The 18,299-nt window shown below is 40.5% G+C and overlaps 1 protein-coding gene and 1 long non-coding RNA gene across 5 annotated transcripts in view; one reads left to right on the top strand and one right to left on the bottom strand.

Annotated features, from left to right (window-relative positions):
- The window catches only part of NRP1 (neuropilin 1), a 139,340-nt gene that overhangs the window by 106,671 nt on the left and 14,370 nt on the right, over positions 1-18,299 (bottom strand). The window lies entirely within an intron of this gene.
- Positions 11,041-13,008, top strand: LOC131483410 (uncharacterized). Its single transcript, XR_009247642.1, has 2 exons — positions 11,041-11,219; positions 12,615-13,008. It is a non-coding gene; the product is annotated as an uncharacterized LOC131483410 (long non-coding RNA).

The following is an 18,299-nucleotide window of genomic DNA, read 5'->3' as shown; positions in this document are numbered from 1 at the left end:
GAGTCTACACAATCTGTACTATAACCCAACACTAAACACTACTGTCTGTGGTGATGCCATATAATTTATGGCAAATTTAGTTATGGCCACAGCCTGTGTGTCTTATTATAAAAAGCAGCACACTGTTTAAGGGGTGAATATTTCACTTGTAGTCTATTAATGAACTGTTTTCTTCAAGGGTGTTCCTATAAGCCATCTGCATGAATTTCTGTTTCTTTAGATTTCAATTGAATATAAATATGGATTCTGAAATATTTCTGGGGACTCTGCAGTTTTTACTTTCCATCTTGTATCTCATATTGTCAAAGCGCACTCCATTCCAGCAAACCTACTTTTCCTTCAAACACTTTGGGCCTCAAGGTAGGGTTAACTGCCTTAAATTGTGCAGGTCTGAGGACAGAGGGAGGGGAGGGGAAAAAAAACAGAGGACCACCTTCTCAATGATCTCCTGAGATCCTGTAGTCAGATGGATCTCATGGCTCTAGAAAATTAGACTTGGGGCACCTGGATGGCTCAGTTGGTTAAGTGACCAACTCTTGGTTTCAGCTCAGGTCATGATCTCACAGTCTGTGAGTTCAAGCCCCTCACTGGGCTCTGTGCTGGCAGTGTGGAGCCTGCTTGAGATTCTCTCTGCCCCCCTCTCTCTCTGCCCCTTCCCAGCTCGTGCTGTGTCAGTCTCTCTCAAAATAAATAAATAAATAAACTTAAAAAAAAATTAGGCCCTTGGACACTGCTCTAAGAAAACATTCTTAGGAATTACATTATTCTCTGAAAACGAGTACTACATTTTCCTATTAATAATATACTTATCAACGTCAGTTCACAGTGGAAATTCACATTATCCTGTTAATCTTGCTCAAGATGAGCATTAAATGTACCTGTTTTTCTGGAGCCAAGCAGATTTTTAAGATCTTGGGATCCCTAGGAAATTTTTTTTCAGTTTGTGATAGGGAACTTTAAGAGAGCCTATTTCTAGCACTGGTCCCAGGAGCAGCATGTGAAAGTCTTCTTTCTACCCTGGGTGACTAGGGACTTACCAGCAGGTGGGCTCATGTGGTTCCTGCTCCATTAGGGTGTGCTGCCCAGGCTGAAGGGAGTCTGGGGGATCTGAGGGGTCTGCCTGCACACAGCCAACACCCACCCATCTAGGCAGCCCCTGTTCATTATTCACAGCCGTCTTTTGCCCTGAGAAAAGCCTGATTTTTCAACTTCAGAGTTGGAGGTCCCATTTAATGTCCTAACCTTATGTCATGCCTGAATTCCCAAGATCCCAAGTGCTTTTCAGTTATTGTCCCGGAAATAAGCACATTAGTACCAGTCATGTGGTCAGGGGTTCTGGGATCCCTGCTCAGCTGGAAGGGAACACAAGTTCCCATAATTCAGTATCTGGTCAGGTAACCTAGATCCTCCAGTGGTTTTGGCATCAGAAGGACCTCTGGCTTCAAACCCTTGTTCTGCCACTGCAAGTTCTGTGGTTTTAGCCAGATCTTTCAACTTTTTTATACTTCATTTCTCTTTCATAAAATGGGGATGGCAATATCTTGCAGCATGCTTGTGAGGATTAAAGATATACACATGCCATCAGGCACGCAGTAGACACCACAGGAACTGTAGCTGTTATTGTTATAGGCCGAGGCTGGAATGTTGCCAGAAGGGAAACCCCAGATTCTTCCCACTAATCAAAATACTCCCACCACCGCCACTACTGTTACCACCTACTATTCATGAGCATTTACGTGCGCCAGGAGCTTTTCTAGGCACTTGCCCTGTATAATCTCATTCCATACTCCAATAACCCCACCAGGTACTATTTTTAGGTCCACTTTGTCCTTGAGAGAAATGAGGCTTAATGAGATTACATTGCCCAAGGTCACAGAGTAAGTGGCTGACCCTGGGTCAGTGTGGTCCAGAGAAAGGGCTCTATAAACCATGCCCTACTCTTTCTAGAGGCTGAGCCAAACCTGCCCCACCCCTACCACAGAAGCCTTGTCTCCTTTCCCCCAGAAGCAGCCTTCCCTAGACCCACTGGCTCTCCCAGGCAGGGGTCCATCAGCCTTGCAGGCTGACCTGTGGGCCAGAGGCCTGCGTGCTGAGGCAGGGTCTCTGTCTGTTCCGCTCACCAGTATTGAGCACCATCCCCAGGCTCTTAGCTCAGGATTAACTGAGGGCCCAGTTTTAGGTATTTTTTAAAAAATTGCTGCAGGGGCGCCTGGGTGGCTCAGTTGGTTGAGTCGGACTTCCGGTCAGGTCATGATCTCACTGTTCCTGAGTTCCAGCCCCACATTGGGCTTGCTGCTGTCAGACCGTCAGCTCAGAGCCTGCTTTGGATTCTCTGTCCCCTCTCTCTGCCCCTCCCCCACTTGCACTCTCTAAAAAATAAGCAAATAAACGTCTTGAAAAAATAAAAATACAAGTTGCTGCAGGAACTGATTCGGAGGGGTGCAATCAGTTGAGAATAATGACTGGATCCTGGTTAGCTTGACAGTGCCTGTTGAACTGTGGGGGAATCACTGGCCTCCATTTTCCCCATATGAACTCTGTGTTATGATATGCTCTCTAATTACCTAAAGAAATCTGTGAAAAGGGAAAAGATTACCTATGTGACTTGGAAAAGTCACTTGAAAAGTTCATGCTCTAAAAAATTTCCTGCTGTCTCCTATTTCCTACCAAATGAAGATGAAGAACTTGACTTTCAAGACGTCTAAAATCTTCATGGTCCTTGGACCTTGTGGCTCCTGGGCAGCCTGCCCCCTCTTTCTCCCCTCTTTCCTGCCCCTTCTTTCCACCATGGGGACACCTTGTGTTCGTTTCAGTATTGAAATGTTTCCAATGACCAAATAACGTCACTCCTGTAGATTAGCTCTCCCGAGGACAAGAAAACATCTTCTTCCTATTTTCCTTGACCTAAAAATGAGTAGAATTTCCACCCATCTTGAGTGTCTACCTGGACCGAGGATGATGAAGTCGGGAATGCCAATGTCCAGAGCAAAGTGCATCCAGGTCAGGAAGAACTATTTTCAGGAACCGATGTGTCACTGTCTCAGGTGGGAGCCCTGATGCTCCACTTTGGACGGTGGCCAGGCAAGGCTCCTACCTGATGGCCAGGGCCCATTGAGGACTGAGGCAGGGGTGCGTGGCAGGAGGGGTCTGTGGGCACTTCTGCTTCTGTGCCCATGGCTTGCCCTCTCACGTGACTGACTACACTTCACTCCGCAGGGTTGCTGCTGGGGTCTCTCCTCCATATGAGCTGAACCAAGCCCAGTGCTGGCAGATGATTCCACACAGAAGCACATGAATGTTGTATCATTTGAATAAGTGAGAGACACTACCCCATTCTCACTGGGGTTACGCCCGCAGTCAGGATGAGCAGCGTGGCAGGGACGTGTGTGTGGGGGGGGGACCACTACATTTGGAGAGTTTGAAAGTCCCTTTGTTTAGCTCTTTTGTCCTGAGATTACATTCAGGATTTTTCCTTCAGTCTGAAGTTAGGGAGGTAGACAGAACGAGACTGACCTTTGGAGTGGGATTTTCATAAAATAAATAAACTGGATGACAGCATATAAAAGTTACAAACCTCTTTAGAATGCCATATGTGAGCAACTTGTAAACAGTCCATAAATATCACCTGCTGGGTGCAAGTCAAGGAGGCTGATGCAGAATTCTGTACTAGCACATTTTCTGCAACATGGAGCCATCTGGTAATGACAATTTATTCTCTAGTTGGCATAGGACTACAATTATAAAACATGTTACTACTGACTTCTGTCTGGAAACAGATGATCATGGCTCACCCTGTAGTGTGGGATACAGAGCTGGGTGGGTGTGGCTCAGTGGTGACATGAAGGCTGGGTGGAGCCAGGAAATGGAGTAAAGATTAGTGGGGCATTTCGTGGACATCCCCATCCACAAGTGGGAGTTCAATGGCCACCACCACCACCACCACCACACACACACAACACAGTTTTTGAAGGGAGAAAAAAATGTTCCTTTAATAGTAATGTCTAATTTTGAGCCATTTTTTAAAAAGAATTCACAACCATCTATGTCATTCTTGGAGAACAGGATGTAGGAAAAGCATAGTGAATGACAATTTCATCCTTTACCTACTTCTTTTATTTTCAATATCCTCATTATTAATTCTAGAATAATTAATTCTACAAAGGATAATAAGGTCTTTCCCAAGTTCCACTTCACATAGAAATTAATAATAATCTGAATGACTTATTTCACTTAACAAGTCATACAGAGAAAGACAGATACCATATGTTTCCACTCTTATGTGGATCCTGAGAAACTTAACAGAAGACCATGGGGATTGGGAAGGAAAAAAAAAAGAGGTTAGAGAGGGAGGGAGCCAAAACATAAGAGACTCTTAGAAACTGAGAACAAACTGAAGGTTGATGGGTGTTGGGAGGGAGGAGAGGGTGGGTGATGGGTATTGAGGAGGGCACCTGTTGGGATGAGCACTGGGTGTTGTATGGAAACCAATTTGACGATAAATTTTATATTTAAAAAAAGAAAAAAAAAGAAATTAATAATAATCAAAATAATGAAGTTTGATTGCCTTTTCTCCCAAATAGACTTAGCACAAAATCTTCATGCAGGGGAAAAAAAAAAAAAAAAAGATCAGATTTCTCCAAAGTGGAGAATAATGTGACAAAGAAAACCAATTGAAGAAAAGGTGGGCTAATGGCTGTACTATCACAAACACAAACAAAATCTACAGACATATTTTAATGTCATTATCCCCTTCCCACCTCCCACAAACCTTTCCAATTATACTTTTAATCAAGAGTTCCCTCTCATGTTGTTACTTCCTGTCCTTCTGGGTTCCTATGATATGTAGTTTCCATCCTGGTCTCATCCTGTTTGCCCCTCTGTAAAAGCTAAGGAGCCTGGCCCACTGTCTGCCAAGGCTTTTCAAAGCCCCAGAAGTCTGTAAACAGGAAAGATTTCCTCTGAGGCAGAGGGCCCCTCCTTGATCAAAAGATGGCTTTTGGATAAGGACTTCCCCCCAGTTTTTCACCATTAACACTTTGCAGATCAGATGTTCTCTTGGAGGGCACTTTATTACCATCCGTGGCAGAGGTGCCGGCATCTTGCCAGGACTGCAAGAGCCACACAGAAAATGCAGGAAGAGTAAGTTGTAGCTGGTCTGTTAATGAGGAGGTGGGGCTTGGAGAAAAGTTAAGATTTCCTCTGAGAAATCCAGGCCCAGGCCTGGAGCCTCCGTCCTGATTAACAGCCAACGAAGGCAAGCTGATCAGACCTGTTCACAGTACAAAGGGGGACAGGAGAGGTGTGGGAGGTGCTCTGGCAAGTTTGGGGACCTCGAAGTTTAGAAATAAAAATAATAACTGTAAACACAAAGATCGCTTCTATCCCTGTGGTTAGTAAGGGCCCTGAGGTCACTTCGAAACTGGTTTTGACAAATGGGAGCACAGTCAATGACTTAAAAGGTAGAGACATCATTCCAGGCAGAAATTCTGGGTATGATTGTTTATAAAGTAAACTTTATCATTTTATAGTCACAGCTCATATTTCCAAAGTTGAATACATCTTTGTCCAAGGCAGTTAATCACCCCTCTGTAATTTCACTACAATCTACCAATTTCAGGCAAAATTTGTCCCTCCACCATAGCGAGATTTTGCATTCCTTTCTAGTTAATCACACCTGTATGTGAACCTCATTATGTAAGAGTGAAGTGAGAGAGAGCAATCAACGCTATCAGTTACCTTCTCTCTAAATTGGACAAATAGATCAAAGTGTACTCAAACAAACAAACATTTCTAAAAGACCTTCTCTCTTGTATTCGTCTTATCTGTAGAACTCATTCTTCTTTTTAATTACCTGACAAGGAAAAACGGGTGCTTTGAATTCTTATCACACATTCCTCTGTAACACTCAGCTGGCACTTCCAGACTGCCTTGTTTCATTTGCTATCTCATTATTTGGATAAACTCCATATTCCAAAAGAGATGATAAACTTTTAAATATCAAGGGATGCATTCCAGGGTACAGTTCTTTGTCTCTGCCTTTCATACAGTTGTAGGTGGTACAGATCAATAACAATTCATGTTTAAACTCTACCTTATTTAGTTTCCAGTTGACAATGATTAGGGCCTTATTTCATTATAATAGGGAAATGAAGTGAAAGGCCAAAATTTGTGGGTGTGAATGGATATTCAGTTTCCTCTCTAAATGGGAGGTTGGTGGTTAATGAGAAAAAAGTAAATAATGTTAAATGGGATGGAAGTGGCAGGAGAAAAGTGAAGCTTTGCCCACATAACCAAACTTGGAAACCGCCTCATTTACTCATCAGTTATAGCATTTACCATCTTAAATTATAAAACATCTGTTTACCAGTCCTGCTTCCCCCATTTACTGTAGCCCCTTTGAGGATGGTAAACAAGGCGTTATTCATCATCCTGAGCCCAGTGCCCACTGCCCACTGTGGCACTTCATGGGATATATGCCCCTGCCTTTTGTTTTTACTGAATAGAATAAAACAGTATTGGCATGGTGATAAGGAAGAAGAAATGATTCTGATTTTTTTCAAATTTTGAGAATCCATTTTTCCATCAAGATATAAATGGGGGATTCAACCAAATCATATGACAGAACAAATATTCCCTGTATGATACTTAGCTGTTCTTGGGAAATAACGAAAAGTAATTTGGTTAACACACAAAAAAAAAGGTCAAACGGTTGAAGGTAACTGAAATACATTATAATAATTAGTTTAGTAGTTGACCCAAGACATGTTTTCACTATAGTACCTTCTATTTTTGGCTTCCCTTTCCTCTTCTTTCACTGATTTACTTCTCTTTATTTGAACTGAACCCCTAGCCCCCCAGGAGTACTAACTCATCACTGCAAAAGACTGAGAAAGCTAAGAAAAGAATGGGGAAGAAACCAAACCCCAACCATAAGAGACAGTTGGTAGCATTTTGTCTTCAGTGAGGTTCTCTGTCATCCTGGTTGGGATGCCATTTATTTATTTATTTATGTATTTATTTATTTATTTATTTTTAATCCATACTGCCTCACTGGTTCCTTTGCTTCTCAGTACCCAAGGGCACCAGGACTCTACAACATGATGATTGTCCCATAGCAGCTGTTGTGATGCTATTTTCCAAGTCAAACTTAGCTCTGAGATAAGCTGTGTCTTTCATTATGCACTCTGGGGAATGAAATGAAAATGACTCCATCTAAACCAATGGCCATGGCATTGGCATTCAATCTACTCATCTCCATTTATTTGTGGACCCGATTCAGTCTCGGTCTGAAATTTTACAGAATTGCATGACACTCCTCACAGATGGCATCAAGCCACTGCTTGAAAGCTTCTGGGGGTAATGGGAGCCCACTGCTTTATGAAATAGTCCCTCACTAGAGTAGAAATTGAGTAGAAAACCACATACTTTGAGTCTAAACAATGAAAGTCAGAAAAGCAAAAGCATTCAGCTTGATTTAAAGTAATGTAAAGAATCAAATCAATTCTTTGTAATTGAAAAGTGATTTGCTATAGAACACTGTGCATCAGGAACATGTGTTCTGCCAGGATACAAATGGGCACTCTGTGACATTACCATGGACCAATTCACAGCACACAGTGATAGTGGGAATCATTGATTTGCGTGACCTCACTGATAACTCTGTCTGAAGATTTTCTGTCATATAGCAACTATTATAAGGTACTGAATTGCATTTGTATAAACATATATAATGTACTAAAACTATTTTTTTTTAACGTGTAAACCTTTCAAATTAAAATAGCTCAAGATTGAGCTTACATTCCCGGGAAGTCATATTTTATGACAATTAGAAGGGTTGTGACGGTGTGTTAGGACCATCATTTTTACTCACTGGTCCCAGTCCTACCTTTCAAGATGACACAGAATAAGTTCTCAACCTCTTGAAGGACAAGCTGCAGAAGAGATACATGTGTCCCAAACAACAAATCATGAATATATACTACCCAGAACAAACAAATAGGAAAAGAAACATAGGTACAGAGGCAGTGTGAATGGGTGAAGGAATTATTGTTCTGGGAATCAGGAGAAACAAGCTTGTAACACAGCCTCACTCACTGGAAAAGTCACTCACTGTTAAATCTCCAGTTTCTTCATCCACCCAACAGAAGGGTCAGAATATAAATCTGGGGCTATCATTTTAGCTAACTGCCAAGCAGTGTATGTGTTTATAACTTCCATACATTTTAAAAACTATGTTAGACCTAAAATCTTATGATGGGAACACAATTTGGGGTCCTTTAGTAAAACAAAAAATTCTAACCAAAATTTTAACTGTAGCTGTTATACATACATGGTGTGAATATGTGTATGTGTATATGAGTACGGGTGCGTGTGTGCAGGGAAGTTATTGTTTATATTAATTTGCTAAGGTCAAATCCATTTTTTTCTAACTCTTTGTTATTTGCTTGGGCTCCCCAGCAAACACAGTTCTATTATTGGCAGAGATGCTGTCTGCATCTAGCTCACATTGTTTCCCTAGCATAAATAAAAGAGACAGAAACAATGAGCATAAAACTACTGCTGGACTCAGATGTGGTGTTTACCAAGGCAGCTGCTTTTGCATTCTTAAAGTCATAAGGGTGTGTGTGTGTGTGTGTGTGTGTGTGTGTATGTGCACGCACATGCATGCCCATTTCTGTAAGATCCGACAGTCACTGAAAGTAATTTCCTTCATCCTCTATTTTGCCATAAAGACTGTTAAAATATATATTACACCTGTGGCTAGTTTACTAATTTCCTTGAAAAATAATTGCTAGTTATCTATGACATAGTAGCATTATTTAGACTACACTTGGTTTATTTCCTTTGTTTTATACCTTTGTTAAAGGTAGTCAGTGATGTCTTCTAGCTGGTCCATAAAGGGTCACCTAAGGAAAAGCAATTACATGATTAACATCTGGGAAAAATATTCCCTGTTCAGTAAGTTTCATGAGAACAAAGTTATTTCTCATAAGATTTTTTTTTTCTTCCAGCGTCAGCTTTGTTTTCCTAGGAATTGTGCAGTAATGCTGGAATTAATGAGTGATGGAGCCCTTGATTGAATCAATGTTGAGTTAAATTAGTTTGTGTACATAGATGGGACTACTTTTGTGGAAGCTAGAGTGAATATCTCAAGGAAGCACACTAAGAAAAGATGCAAGGCAGAGCTACAGCTGCCCAACAGAGGCAAACAGAAGCTTAACTGTATAGACTTCTTCATAGTCTACATATGTTGAAACAACAGGCTGATTCATAGCTTCCTTGCTTAGTTTCCAAATTGCCTTTCAACAAAAGCAAATTTACTCCCTTCCCTAGACTATAGTTGGGATTTACAATCCTACAAGCTCAAATCTTTACAAAGGGAACACTGCAAAACATGGCTCCCAAATCTTGCTGGTGACAAATTTAGATGTTTTCACAGACTGGCAGAATTTTCAGGTGAGACAGGGGTTGGGAAACTACGGCCAGCACAGCAAACTGGTCTGTGTGTTTTTGTAAATAAAGTTTTATTGAAACACAGCCATGCTCATTCATTTACTTGTCTAGGGCTTTCACACTATCATGGAGGAGCTGAGAAGTTGAGATTGAGATCATCTTGTCAGCAAAACCTAAAATATTTACTAGCTGATCCTTTTCAGAAAGTGTGCCAATTCCTGATTTAAAGTGTCAATTTATGTCATAAAAATATCAGTTTCTTTGAAAATGTAGATGGTTTTAAAGTAAATCTCACCAACCTCCCCTATCTCTGAGAATTACCCTCTTAAGCAAGCTGCTAATTTGTATTCAAGAGGTTTAATACTGTCCTTACTGTTCAGTTCAGAAATCATAATTCTAGAAATCTCTTCCAAAGAAATTCTCAAAGATACAAAACGATGTGCATAGAGATGTTCATCTCACCATTATTGTTATTACTTATAATTTTGAATAATTGAAAATAAATGTCCTAAGCAGTTTAATAAAAATTATTATTTTTGCAAAGACAATGTGATTTATAAAAGTCATGTCTTAAAAGCTATTTAAGGGCCTAATATAATACTTAAAATGTAATTTGAAGAGAAAATGGTAGGATAAAAAGTGTTTACAGAGAATCGTCTCATTTTTTTTTAACATACTCATATTTCCAAATGCAAAGAGAAAAGCCTAAAAAAAGATACACAAAAAGAAGACAGTGTTATCTTTGAGTGGTAGGATTGGGTAACTTATTTTCTTGTGTCTTTTTTTTTTCAAATATTTATTCAAAGGAAAAATATGCAGCATGAGTCCATCATATATATGCAACCTCAGTGTGGTGTGCATGTCTCTATAAAAGGCCTATTGTGTAAATCAGAACGTAGAGTTTGCCAAGCCACAGAGAAAATCTTTATTTAGAACTATAAAAATGATAATGTATATTTTCACAGTATCTGCAAATCTTGAGTTTTTAAAATTGATTCTATAGAATATATACATAAGACTTCTTTCAAGACAAATAATCCAAAAACTGTCATTGGGCTGATAACAATTAGATTTAAAAATCTATTTCGGATAACTCTGTGCTCAAGAAAAAAAAATACTCATGCCTTAACTTAATCAACAAAAATGTTTGTTCTACATAAAACTCTTGTCTACCATTCTGTGGTTAGCCTATTTCCAAAAGAGGTTGCTTCTGTGTACAGACTAAAGATGGCTATTTGTAGCACTTGAACTACCACCTCTTTCTCAAGCCTGTGGGAGGCACTGCATTCTACTGTGCCATTCCTTTCCAAGAAGTTTTCTCAAATGTACTACAGAAGGCCACTGCTAATCCATACCAAACATATTTGCCATCTTTGACAGATTTGGTAGGTGAATTCTAGTTTTCCTCCTTCTCTTAAGACAAAATGGTCAAACCCATTTTTATCAGCATTGAACTGGATCATCTTACTTCGAAAGCAATCAAATGTTGTGTATACATTTCAAAAGCATCTCAAAATGTCCATAATGGGACCTACTACCTTGCTTTTTTACTATCTATGTTACTGGTACTGTTGTTTTTTCAGGTCTTGAAGACAGGGATACCCAGAGTCGCTAATCCCAGCCTCCATCTCCCCTTAGATCCAATCATTGGTCAAGTTCTGTCCATGTCTCCTTGAGGATTATCTCTTCCTTTCTATTTCTATTACCCCTCACTATGTTCAGGAAGTGGATGGGGACCTTTAATGGAAAGAGACGAAGATGGAATGGTAAGGTAAAGCATTCTGCTCCATTTTTGTTAAAGTATTATTATTTTTATACTCCAGCTAGGGATATGAGAGAGAAAAGAATTCCTATAGTTTCCTTCTGTCTTCTCTTTAATTTCTGCCACTTGAAGAAAGAGTAAAATGGTTGCTCAGGCTATAAGCCAACTCTAAAATGTGAGGGCTGATTGTGCTTGGTCCCCACTGAGAGATTCTTGTATATGAATCACCCAGAGGCCATGTCCCCTGCAGCCCTGCCGAGCCGGCTCTGGCAAACATATACTTTAAAGCAACCCAAAACCATCCTGGAAATTTGGAGGCCACATGTTCACTCTGTCCATGTCCACTGCTTCCTGAAACCTGTCACTCAGAGCCTGCTGGAGAGTAAAAGAGGATGGACTGGGATCCATAATTATAGTCAAAGGAGCCAGGACCCGAGGCAGGACCTTCCTAGCCAGTGTCAGATGTGGATAGCCGGCATGCACCGGTCAAGTATTTAGGGCTGGAGATTGAGTGAGCTTGGGAAGCAAGAGTAGTGACTGAAGGCTGAATCAGAGAGGGTCTGGAACCTCAGCAGAGGTTACATGTAGAGAGCATCAGCAACCAGGAACAAACATGACACTCAACCAACAATTGCCTAAGCCAGATGTTTTTATATGCATCTTATTTGGAGAGAGAGTCAGGTCCCAGGTGGGACAGTCTGGAAACTGCAGGTGAAGATAATGAGGATCAAGATGGAAGGGCACAGAGTGAGCACAAAGGACAGCTCCTGCCACAGAGGCTCTCTTCTGTTTATCACCGTCTTTCTAGAATATAAGTGCCATGATGGAAGGGGATAATGTCTGTTACAGTCACTGCTATATCACTGAACAGTCATTGGCACATACTATGTAGTCAATAATTACTTGTCGAATGAAATAGTAGGCAACAGTTGAGGTATTCAAAGGAGGAATGTTGGTGTCCAAATAAACAATGTTTTGGAAAGTGCCTGAATTGACCTCAACTTTCAAGGTTATAAGTTCTGAATTTATCACCATGTATTTTTTTAAGAATATGTTGTGATGGATGTTGAACGGTAAACTCATGATCATCATCAGCCTCAGGGCCTGTATAAATGATATCTACACCAAACCCTAAAACAACATGGATAAGAAGCATGAAGAGCTTAAATCCCAGGGTCAGTCCTAGGAAGGATGTAATGACAAAAATAATGGGGGTTGACAGTTCAAGTTCTTTTTTTATTGCGGTGTTTAGAAATACTAGACATTTTCCAATTAATGCTGGGAATTAGCTAAATAACTTTAGACATTAGTCCACCATTGATCACTTGCTTTAACAAAAATATGGCTCGGGGGACCAAAGGGAGGAGAAAAGTACAATTAATATGTTCTTTCATTTCAGGTCCTGTTTACATTTGCATCTTGAATGACTTGGATTTATTGTTTTAAACCAAGTTTCCTGCCTGTAATAGAATCATTAAGAGAGCTCTTAGTTTTTATTGGGAACACATGTATGTTCAGAAGTGCCTAGTCAGATGTGCTCAGGAGAAGGACAGCACATTTTAATCACATCTCTCTCCGTTTAGTCTTTGGTAAGTTGCTTTATCTGTGTACATTTTGGTGATTTCACTGTAAAATGGGGCTGGTACAAATAAACAATTTCCTAAGGATGTGTGAATTAACCAGTGGTTATAAAGAGCTTTGAAATGATGATGTGCTATCAATGCTAAGTCAAATTATGAAATTGCACCTTTGCAAAAATGCTATTGTGGAAATAAATGAATCTGAACATTGTATTTACAGTGTGATTTGCTTCTGAAATAGAATATTCATAATGGGCCTCAGCAGGCGACAACAAAGTGCCATCTTATCTCCTGTTGATAGACCACAATTTCAGAAAATTATTTTTACAATGGCATCTGAACAAGCTCCTTAATTCGAGGCTGTTTTACAAATAGATGCATAGCTTATTACACAGTTTACACTGCCTTTGAGACATAAAGAGTGAGGTGGGATTCATTAACAAAATCGCTGTTGTCATTCCTTTGTATTTTTTCCAATGTAATTTCTATTTTTTATAATCTAATTTTAAGAAACTATGTTAAACAAAAAGGTAAGGTAGAGCTACTTCTGTGTTAGTGATCAAATCCAAGTTTCGATTAACACTTAGGCTATCAATTGCAGTTAAATTACACTTCGAACTTGGCCTGTGGCTCATTTAGTTTCAAGAATAAACAACTCATTCCTATGCGAAATTTCCACTGCCCGCAAATATCATATTCAACGACAGCAGAACGAGAGATGAGTATTTCTGAGGACCACATTCTCAGTTCTTCCAAATGACTGATTAGCTGAAACAGACCTGGTAATGGGGAAGATTAAAGTCAGGTGGGAAAACGGGCAATTCCTCGGAATAAATGTTGCTGAAATAGAGTTTAAAATGTCTGATACCATTTGGGGGTAGAAAACTGACATAAAAGAGTGTCTCTGACATAAGAGTGTCTCAGAGGCAAAAAAAAAAAAAAAAAAAAAAAAAAAAAGAGTAAGGAAATGGGAGGGGCCATTTTATAAAAGGCTGAGTGGGGATAGCTTACAGCTAAGACAGACAAAAGAAAAAGGGGCAGGGGTCTTGTCAAAGAAAAAGGAAGGCCCAGGGATCAGGGCCAGGAAAAATCGCCAGAAAAGACATCTTTGGAATATGCTCTTATGGCAGCAGAATTCCCCTGCACACATTCACTCTTGTTATATTAGAGGCAAGACAGCTTAAAGCACAGAGCCCAATCCTCTCACTTCACAGATGAGGAAATGCAAGCCCAGAAAGATGAAATACTGGAGCCCACAGCTACATAAAGGCTGAATCGCTTCTAGAATTCAGGATCACTATAGGTTCCTATAGGTATCATACATGAAGGGCACACTGTTAACTAAGCAAGTCTCCCGAGGGACCGATGAACATGGTCAACACAGACTGGCACAAAGTAGCATAAAATGAGGGCCTGGTCAGGTAGCACTCCCACCTCTGCCCCAGCTAATCTTTTATACCCATGGAAATGCAAGAGTTTGTCATCTAAGTCATTCTGTTCTCTGGTTGCAGGCAACCTGGACATGGGAGAATGAGGATGTGCTGTGGGTTTCTAGATAAGACAGATAACAGAAACATCTGGAACTATCCCAGAGAACCCAGTGTAAAGTAGTAAGAAATCTAAAAATGAGCCATGGTGGCTGAGGTTACTTGCTATTGTAGGTGTAGCCATGAACCTACAATTTTCTTTGTGTCTTCCCCTTGGGTTGACACTAGCTCATTGTGACACACAACTTTAAGAAACACTTAGGAAACACTGCCACGCTGTCAACCAGAGGAGTAGCTGAAACCCTGTACTGTCCATTTTAGAAAACACCCCACTGCAGCAACCCCTGGGCTAGCTCAATCTAACACCTCCCCAGAGTGGTATTTACAAGTGGCTGTACCAAGGCCTGGGGCATGGTATTTATCTGGCGATATAGACTAACAAACTTACACCATTCTGCACAGTTTGTATGCCCTGTTGACTTCTATCATAGAGAACCTAACTTTATACAACTTCCCCAGCTGGAATGGATGAAAGCTCTAAATTATTTGTGTTAAATTTACATAAAGGTGGTTTGAACATGAGCCCAGATATAAATATACAATGGACAAAATATTCAGAGTAGTGACACAAGGTCTTAAGAGTTGTGGGGATATCAGAAAACACTCAGCAATCAGGACATATACCTATACAATAGTATTCATGTTATGTCTCTAACTCCAAAACAGGTTATGGAGATGAGTGTAAGACAGAAAGCAAAGCTTTCAGTCAAGCACTACCTCTGCATATTTTTTCGAGATTTAGCTAAAGCAATTTGCCTGTTGAAATCTAGGTTTTTAAAACTAGCGGTTTTTAGAAGGAAAATGTACGTTTGACTCCACTACCCGTGAAAATGAAGGGTTTACTATGTAAATGAGAAGTGTAAGTGTGCATTTTAATAGTCTGATTAAGTTAGAGCTTTCCCTGTAAAGCTGGCTTGGTTCTTCCACGCTAGATAGACACACTGGAGAAGACTCACTGGGTGTCAGTTGGTCAGTTCAGTTCGGAAATGTTAATTAAACACCTATAATAGCTGAAACACTACGCAAGGCCCTGCAAGCAGTGGAAATCAATGTCATCCTCCATTCTTGAGCAACTCACGAACTAGTTGAATGAAGAGTAGCAGAATATTAATGATTGTTGACACAATGTAGAATATTTTAAAGAACATGAATGAGGTATAAATACAGTTTTTGAGGGTGTTGGAGGACAGAGAAAGAGAAACCATGTTTATTCGGTGAATGGCTTTATGAAGGAAGCAGCATTTCAGATTCAACTAGAATGATATGTAACCTTTTCACAGGGAACGGTGTTTACCCTTCCCACCTTTCTGAAGGAAACATCTTATGAATAGGTGTGGGGTGGGAAAGCAGGAGTAAGTCTAAAGAACTACAATGTATTTTGGTTAGGATGTATAGGGGAACCACAGGAGATAGGCCAGAGGGATGGGGGAAATTATGTTGTGAAAGACTGACTGAGAAGTACAGACAGAAGCAAGGAGAAATGGGAAGCTCCATGTTTCTAAGCAAAGAAGAAGAATAAGGAAAGTCCCTTTATAAGGCTAGCGCAATAGCACCAAGAAGGGGTTAAAAGTGTTAGGGCTTGAGTGGTTACAGAAGAAATGTAACAAAAAAGACGTTCTAGATTTGTAATTTAGAGGCCTTTAAACTGACTGCACCTGGGGGACAAATAGGCATTGGGAGACATTCCAGAGTGTCGAGTTTGGATAAACAGGAAAGAAAGGAGTCAATAAGAGAAAGAAAATGCAGGGGTGGGACAAAATCGGATTTTTCATTTGTAGCAATGGTCTACCACTCAGGCAGTCAACATCATCCCATATGAATTTGGAAGTTTGAGTCCAATGCGTAGGTCAAGTCTAGGGCTGGACAGAAATTTGGGTATTATCTGAGCTGAGTGACTAAGATCAACAAGGCAATTCAGGGAGAAGACATTCAGGGCAAAGGCAGAAACTTGGCAAGGGCCTGTCTTTTAGTTAGAAGAGAAAGAGAAAGTCAGAAAAAAGAGGTGGGGAGGAAACCATGATGGTTCAGTATGACGAGATGCAGGAAAGAAGGAAGCCCCGACGATGTGTAGAGAGTAGCAAATTGTGTATAATGTTGTACATAGATTGAAATTAGAGCCAAGGCAAGGCTAGTGGTCGAGGCATTAGAAGAATAATTGGAATGTAACATTTCAACAAGAGGTTTCAATCAACTGGAGGGGGACAGGAATTATGTGGAAAAGAGTTAAGTGAGAAGGTAGAGTTGTGGAGTGTAGTATTTGTGGCAGTAAGAGGAAAGGGAGAGAGAGAGAGATGAAATATCTGTGTGAAGGGTAACAAGTTCCCAGGAGGATTTCTTTTACTCATGAGTAACAAAGTCCTACAGAATCTATCTGACCTGTGAAGAACCACAAGGGTCCCACGAGAAGGAAAGCAAACCACTTCTGCTGGAGCTCCCGGACACACGCACCTGAAGGCATTTCAAATGAAAACAGAATTGAAAGTGCATTTGAGAAGCTACAGATATGACTGTATCATTTAAGGCCATTTATGAGGGTGAAGTGGGGAGAGGGGGCTAAAACAGCAATCTCTCCTCTGCCACTCTCTCAAGGGACTTCCTGAGAACGTGCTTTTCATCACAGCCACCGAGACATCTCCTCACTATTGGGAAATCTCTCACAACCAGAAATAGGGGAAGGAGACAGCAAAGTTAAAAGACCCGGGGCCACCAGAAGTGCAGGGACAGGGACAGGAATGCAATGAATCATCAATTTAAAGACATGTATTTTCCCAGTTGCTTTTCTGTACAAATTTCTAACACAAAATCCATCTAATTTCCTCTTTTGTGGACATGAATGGACTGGCACAATTTTGGTTAACTGGTTGGAAAGGACTGGCATCCCTCCTGTAACAGCCACCATGATATTGGCTCCGGCTGTACATAAAGTATTGGCTGGTTTACTGTCTGAATGTACCATATATTTATAAGTCCTCAGGCAAACTTGAGAAAATTATGTTTTTAAAGCCATGAATTTTATTATCAAGTCTGTGACATTGAGATAGCATCTTCCATGAGATTTTTCCAGAAACTCCACCCATCCAGAGTTTTAGAAGACAGCAATTATAGCCCACTTATCCAGCCAAACTTAGTATAAGAACGTTCAGAAATTCTTGTTTGCTGAATACATGCTGGGCATGAGATACTATCTCCATTGTAGACATGTGCAGTGCTTTTGAAATATTTATAAGTGCCTCCTCGTAAGGATGCAGACGTTATTGTTTACAGTCTGAACTTATTTTGAGGAACAAAACCTGCGGATGCACTTCCTGTTATAGTAATACCTAGGCTTTATTTAACATATTTCTCTTGTATTCCTAAGCTACTTCCACCTACGTTATCTCATCAACACTGTGTCACCGAGATAGGTAGAGGAAGGAAAGCAATTTTTTTTTTTCTCCAGAAAGAGAAGGAAAAAGAGGAATTGAAGCTATGTCTAGGCTGTGTTGCTCCATCAGAGCCTGATGTTGTTACATCTGCCTGAGATGCACTGGTTGAGGCTGTCAAAACTGCAGTATTCACAGCGCCACAACCCAGCCATTCACAGATTGTGACCCCGCCCACCTTCCCTGTGTCCTGCCTCACAGATGGAAATGAAGGGCAGACGTGCAATTATACTCCATGCCCCTGATCCTCACCAGAACACTTTTCACAGGAGCTGCTAACATGTTCCCCCGACAATCAGAAATCTCCAGCTCCTGTTAATGAACTAACACACACCAGATATGAGGCTAGATCCGCTAAGGAGGGAAAGAAGGATGTCTTAACGGACTGAACCAAGATAACCTAACAGTTACTCAGGGACAAAAAAATTGGCAATGGAATAAAGGATAAGGAAAACATAAAACTTTTTCAAAAGAAAGAAAGAAGAAAGAAAGAAAGAAAGAAAGAAAGAAAGAAAGAAAGAAAGAAAGAAAGAAA

This window comes from Neofelis nebulosa, chromosome 8 (genome assembly GCF_028018385.1).
Source record: "Neofelis nebulosa isolate mNeoNeb1 chromosome 8, mNeoNeb1.pri, whole genome shotgun sequence".
Classification (NCBI taxonomy): domain Eukaryota; kingdom Metazoa; phylum Chordata; class Mammalia; order Carnivora; family Felidae; genus Neofelis; species Neofelis nebulosa.
The sequence above is the reverse complement of the archived record's forward strand: the minus strand, read 5'-3'. Positions and strand labels throughout refer to the sequence as shown.